Source organism: Rhopalosiphum padi, chromosome 4 (assembly GCF_020882245.1).
Source record: "Rhopalosiphum padi isolate XX-2018 chromosome 4, ASM2088224v1, whole genome shotgun sequence".
Classification (NCBI taxonomy): Eukaryota; Metazoa; Arthropoda; class Insecta; order Hemiptera; family Aphididae; genus Rhopalosiphum; species Rhopalosiphum padi.
The window spans coordinates 20,146-27,434 of NC_083600.1; positions in this window are offsets into that span (position 1 = coordinate 20,146).

Sequence of the window (7,289 nt, forward strand, 5' to 3'; positions counted from 1 at the left end):
TTATCAATAGCTATACTTGATAAAATTTTCAAAACATTTTCACTCTTTCTAAGCTCTTTACGGACATTTTCAATTTTTTATTCCATAGTTATTAATAAATTATTTATTAAATTTGTTGGGTCAAGAAGCGTGAAAATTTAATTCAAGGCTCATGTAGGTAAAACGTTACAATAGCATTTGAAAAATATTAAAAATAAATGGGTACAATTTTTTTTATAAGCATTTTAATTTTTAATTTTGAAAAAATTTGTCAAATTTTAAATTATTTTGTAGTTAAAAATATATATTATAATATATCAAGGCTGACTCTCCGTCTTCGATAAGATTCGTTTTTCTTATACAATGATATTATATCATTGAATTCAAATTTAACACAATAATCCAGTAAGTATATAGTGACTCATTTGTAACCTACTGTAAAGCAGATCGACACCCACTTGCCTACCTTTTTTTACTTATACAGTTATACTAATTTAAATTTAAAAAATTTCGTCTTGAATGTCAATACGCTAATTTTATAGAACAATTGTCTATAATTGAAAAAAAAAATTGTTTAAATCGTACGTTTTCTAGCCGATTTGTGAAAATTTTACGATATAGTATTATGTCGTAGTTCCATTTTGCGTAAAATACGATAGTAAATAAAATTACGAATTATAACATCGAAAAATAAAATAATATTATTTATTGACAAAATTATTATTTTCGTATTGACGTACTTGGCTATTTATAACCAGTGCGCGGCTGCGATAAATAACCAGTTTTTACCTATGGTGCGGTACGGCTGCATATGCAAGCGGAGTGGTGGAAGAAGTACTATTTCAGAACGCTGCCGCTGTAATCGCTTTAGCAGCACATGACGACGGCAAATTCGTAATTTTTTTGCCAAAAACATGCTTTCGTACTTCCAATAGTACTCAGGCCTCGTTGATCGTAGAAACATGATTTTGGTATCAAAATAATCACGAGAAGTTGTACTAAATATTCTTGGAACAGATTTTCGATATCTAAATTTGCCGATTTTATATGATTTTTAAAAAAAAAAAAAAAATTTACAAATTTCAAACACATATAAAATTGGAACGAAAAAAAATTTTAAAATTCTGTTCCAAGAATATTTAGTACAACTTCTCGTGATTATTTTGATACCAAAATCATGTTTCTACGATCAACGAGGCCTGAGTACTATTGGAAGTACGAAAGCATGTTTTTCGGTCGATTTTTTTCTACTGGGACGGCCTCTTAAGGTAAAAATAATTGCAATAACTGATAAATAAAAATAATTAATAAATAATAAGTAAAACAGAAAATTTTTAACAGTCAAAATAATTCAATTATTTTTTTTTATTAATAAAAATATATCAAAAAATTAAATATCGATAAAATAATTATAAAATAACATAGAATTAAATAAATAATAGTTGGGAATTGATTAGAAAAATAAATTAATTTTTCAGACTTAGAAAAAATACGTAAAAAAAAAACAATAAAATTTTTAGAATAGAATTACATATTTTATAGAAGATTTAAATAAATATAAAAGAAAAAAAAAGTGAACATAAGAGATGAATAATTTGTTGAGAATTGAGAGAATTTTTAAGAGTTTACGTTGAAAATAATACGTAGGTACCTACCTAATAATTATTGTTTTGAGAGAAAAAATTTTATAAGGGTAATCCGGTGAAACTAATACGGAATAAATAATTTGTTGAGAATAAATAAAAGTAAAAGTGAATAAACGTTGAAAATAATACGGAATAAATAATTGTTGAGAATAAAAAGTGGATAATACGTTGAAAAATACGGGAAAATATTTTATTGAGAATTAAAAGGAATTGCATTTTTAGAGAAATATATGTACCTAGTATCACAGTTGAGAATTTTATTGAAGGAAATTGAATCCTATTTTTGAGTTATTAAAAAGGCAGAGTAGTAAGATAATACCTTATATTTTGTGAATTTTATTAGGCAGAGTATTTATTTTATATTGAAGAGATAATTGTGAATCTTTATTAGGCAGAGATCCTATTTTATATTGAGAATATTGAGAATTTTATTAGTCAAAGATCCTATTTTATATTGAAGAAATAATTGTGAATTTTTATTAGGCAGAGAGTCCTATTTTGTGTTGAATAAATAATTGGAAAATAATTGAGAATTTTAATTAGGCAGAAATAAGTCCTATTGTGTTGAATAAAATAAATGAGAAAATATTTGTGATTTTTTAGGCAAGATATAAGACCTATAGTGTTGAATAAAAAACAATTGAGGAAAATAAATTGTGAGTTTTGAAGGCAAAGGACTAGTATTTGAAAAAAAAAAATAAAGAATAATTTTGGAAGAAAAACGATAATTAAATAAAAAAAAAATATATAAAAAATAATAGAATATTATTAAGTATAGTAAATAGTAATTAATATGATTTAGTTTAAGAAAATTAAAAAAAAAAATAATAAAAAAAATTTATATATTAATTACCCGTAATTTTTAGATTAAATTAATTTAAGTATACGCGCAAAATAGACAATTATTATTATTGCAAGTAATTTAGAGATAATTATCTTTCGGTGATTAATGAGTAATATAAAAATAAATTTATGAAAAGTGATTCAGAAGGAAGTATAACTGGCGAAGTTAACGATAGTTTATCGAAAGAAATAATAAATAGCGAGTCTAAGGAAATAGGAGTTCAAGTAGAATTAAATATAAATAAATCTGATAAAAAGAAAACAGATATTGAATTAAATACGGCGGAGGGCTACGGAAGTCCGCAAGGTTTTGATAAAAATAAATATTTAAGTGAGATAGTAGAAAAAAGTTTATTAGATATAAGTATTAAACCGACTTCAGTTGACGAAATCGAAAAAAGGGTTATAGGTACGCGCGCAACACCGAATATAGTGCACGCACAGTTACCACCAGTAACAAGAAAATCTAAATTAAAAATGGCGGAAGCAAAAGTTCCATTAAGAGATATATCATCGATAATACCTAATTGCGCTGACGAAAAAGATGTATACGCGTTTATTGATTACGCATGTGAGGCTATAGAAAAAGAACAATACCCCATGTTAATTAAATTTATAATAACTAACCTAACGGGTAAAGCACTAGGCGTATGTCGTTATAGGGAAATTTCGACTTGGGATAATATAAAAGCAATTTTAAAAAACGCGTTCGAACAACCACTATCCCCGCAAACACTTCAGATAGCTTTAAATTCCTTACGTATGCGAAATGACGAGGATGTATTATCTTACAACGGTCGCGTAGAAAACTATATTATAATTTATGCAATGCAACTGTAGCGAGTAGACCTGTGGAGGAAGCGAAAATTCTTAGGCAAGCGCTAAGAGAACAGGCATTGGCGATATATATTAACGGTTTAAAAATGAGCTTACAAACAATAATACGTGCGAGAGATCCAAAAACTTTGGAAGTAACTATACAACTAGCCAGACAGCTAGAAATCGAACTTAGTTATAATACGGAAATAACGCAGAATGACGTAAAAAAGGAGCAAAACGCGAATAATTATAATAACAATAAACGATGGTCAAATAACTATCAGGGTAATAATAATAACGCGCAGAAATTTAATAATTACAACAGTAATTTTAAACAAAATTATAATCTCAGAAATAACGGTAACAATGAACGAAATGGAAATAATTTTAATAATAATTATCGCAATAATAACGGCAACAATTTGCCTTGGAATAATAATTTTAACGGTCAAAATTTTAACAGAGCGGTAATATTCCAAATAATAACTATAATAATTATCCGCGTAATAATAATAATCAGAATATGAATAGACAAAATAATACAGGATGCTATAATTGCGGTAAATAATCATATCGCGCGAGATTGTCGCAGTGGCGGACAAAATCAAAGACAAAATAATAATGTTCGTCAACCCGTACAAAATAATAATAAAAACGATATAGGTATGCGAACCAGAGCTAAAAACGAGCCCTAGCTGCCGGTAAACCCACCACACATCTCCGACCCACCCTCAACGAATAATTTTCAAAAAACCTTTTGGGGGGGTTTAAGGTCCCGGACTATGGGAGGACTTTAAAAAGGGTCCTAAACAAAAACAAATGGTGAAGGAACGGTAGTCCTACGATAGAACCAGACCGAGATAAACTTACATCAAAATTTAAAAATCTAGGGGGGGGGGCACTTTTAGTATGTACACCTAACCATACGCCATTAACACCGGGTCTCTCAGACGAATAACGGTGACGCAATCGAGGTTTTTCTGACGTAAATATTTTTTTTTTTTTTTTTTAAATGGCACCTCCCCCCTAAGTATCTACACAATCGACGCACCGAGGATAGTGCACAAAAACGTTTAACGAAAAAACGGTAACCATAGGTATAAAACTTACGTAAATATTGAATTATCGCACACGCCGTATATATTAACATAAATTATTATATATTATTACCTATATATTTACTAAAACAAAAACAGCCCCGCCGTAATTACATTTTTCATAATCATCCAAGAGGAATGACCAACTACGGGAAAATTAAATAAACAAATACGAAACGTCCAAAAATGATTGACGTATGTCAAAATGATAAGTTAGTGGTCAGATCGAAGTTCTATAAAAATTAAGCATTTATCTGGATATCGCGTCTTTGCACACGGCAAGGACTATGTAAATCGCCTTTGTCTTTCGAACAGCCAGAAAATAGGTACACGTCACATTTACAAAAACAAATATTACTCGTCGTTGACAATCGGAAAATCGCCGTCGACATAAAAAACGAAATCACAAGCCACCCTACTAAACAACGCGACATTAAACGCTGAAAGATCCAGCTTACTTCTTTTTTTACGGCTAAAAAATAGCAGCACAACCGGCTCACTATTACGAACACATTTTTCCTTTACACTTACGGGTGAAATAAAACAAAAATCTAATTTAAATACCTGTAAAACGGGAGTGGACGTCACTGGACCGGACACTAAACAACAGGATTCGAAAAATCACAAAAAAAAATAGTATGTAAATAGTACGTAAATAGTTTATACTATGAAAACAAAAAAGTTTCAGGCACATACAACGTACGCGTAACGCAAGTATACGAAAGACTGCCGACAAAGAGAACAAAAGAATCAAAACTGCAATAATATAATAATTCCACGGAGACATAGAACTGTCAATCACAAAAGATTACAATCAGTATTACCGACGAAACGTCAAAACGCCATACATAATATTATTATTATTATTATTTAAATATCATTATTCGTATATTATATTATTATTAACCTTTATCTAATCTCCAGTTTATGCCATGTATCGATTGTCGTCCGCCATAACGGGTTGTAGCGGCGTTCAGATATCCGTGGATGTATATTGTGATAGGTCATTACCCTTTGTAATTTGACGTATTTCGTGTACCTGCGTTTTCTATTTTCCAACGTTCCTTAGTTTAGATTATACTATACGTATACTTCTTAATTGTTAAATCATTCATCTGCACTGACGTCTGCAATCTATTTACCGACTTGTAAGTGTGTGAATTTTTCATATATACGTATAGGTATACGTATTACGACTATTGATTATAAATCAAAATATACTGAATTTGTGCATTCAATTTTTTTTAGGGTTATTTCTCAATAGATTAATATTAATTTCCTTGACTTTTTTTGGTAAGCCACTGTATCCAGTGACTCTAGCGACCTTCACTCTTGGTTTACAGGTAAGTTATACAGTTTTATTATTATCTGTCGTTAGTTTAAATAGGCTATAGTCCGCCGATTACATGCTGTTTTCCAATAGCCGTCAAAAACGAAATACATTGTTTTTTTCCGCGTTTCGTGTCTTATTGTGGTGTATTACACCTGGTGATTTGGTTTTTTGACGACCGCGATTTTCAAACGTCTAACCGCCAATAATGTCTTATTTTCCGCTAAAGAAAAAGGATAGTTAATTTAATAATAACTTATAAAATTAAGTATTTATTAACATATATTAATTATTTGAAACACATTATACATTATCTAAACTATATAATTTTTGTCTATAAAATTGTTGCATGCCTAAAGTTGAAGGGAAAGTTTTGTTGTATGTTTCTATGTTGTCTTGATCTTGGCTATCATCATTTTTATTATTACCTTATTAATTAATATAAAATGGGCTATTAACCTAAGTATATAATACTGTGAGTTGTTAATATTAAAAAGTGATACAAATGTAAGAATCAATAACTTTAACATTTTTTTTAATAATGATTAATAATAATATTATATTATTATTATTATTATTATTATTATTATTATTATTATTATCGTCTGACCGTCGACTATAATATGCAATCGTTAGTCACAATTTTTATTTCTAAGCATTTAAAGTTCAAATATTGACAAAAATTCGTCAAAAACATGAATATTTTTAACTATTTGGTAGTTAAAACTTTATAAATATTTTACTATCAAAAGCTAAGAATTTAAAATTTAATACTATGCTGTCCATAAGTTCAGCTTAGAATAATTATAAAAAAATTTGAGGATTATTCAATTTAAACAATTTTAGAGAATTTAAAGTTTTAATTTTAATTTCAAATCAAAAATACGAATTTTGTTATTTTTAAAAAATTACCAAACGTAGGATATTGAAACTTTTACTTAAATGTTTGAATTTGTTTCAAAATATAATATATGACAATATTTAAATATAATATATCCTAGACTGACAAATCATCTTCGTTCAGAATCGTTTTTCGTATACAATGATACCTATATCATTGCATTCAAATTTAACCTACCATAGTCCGAGGTCCACCCACCCCCTATGTACAGCAGAGCGATACCCACTTACCCGCTTTTATACATTATTATTTTACAATTTGTACCACTGCATTTATAATGGAATACCTACTAAATTTTTTCAAATTTTTATTTACTTTAACCAGCCGAGCACTTCGTCAACCAATTTAAGTACCACCGTCATGGAATCTTATGCTGTGCCCTCGAACGTTGTAAGTATACTATTTTGGAATGACATTTTGGTTTTTTGGGTAATTATTTTACATTCATTAATTTCTATTAATTTTTTTTTTTTTTTTTATTGTAAATGTCATTAAATTTATAATTTATTGAATTATTAATTTTTTAGGAATCCGAATCTGTTGCTCAGGATTTCGTTGATTGTGGTTGGCCGTTACCCGGTGTAAGTGTTCATTATTATTTTTTTTTATGGATGTTTTATTAGATGGTTTTTATTATAATTTACTTATTTTTCGTGTATTAGTATAATTTTATT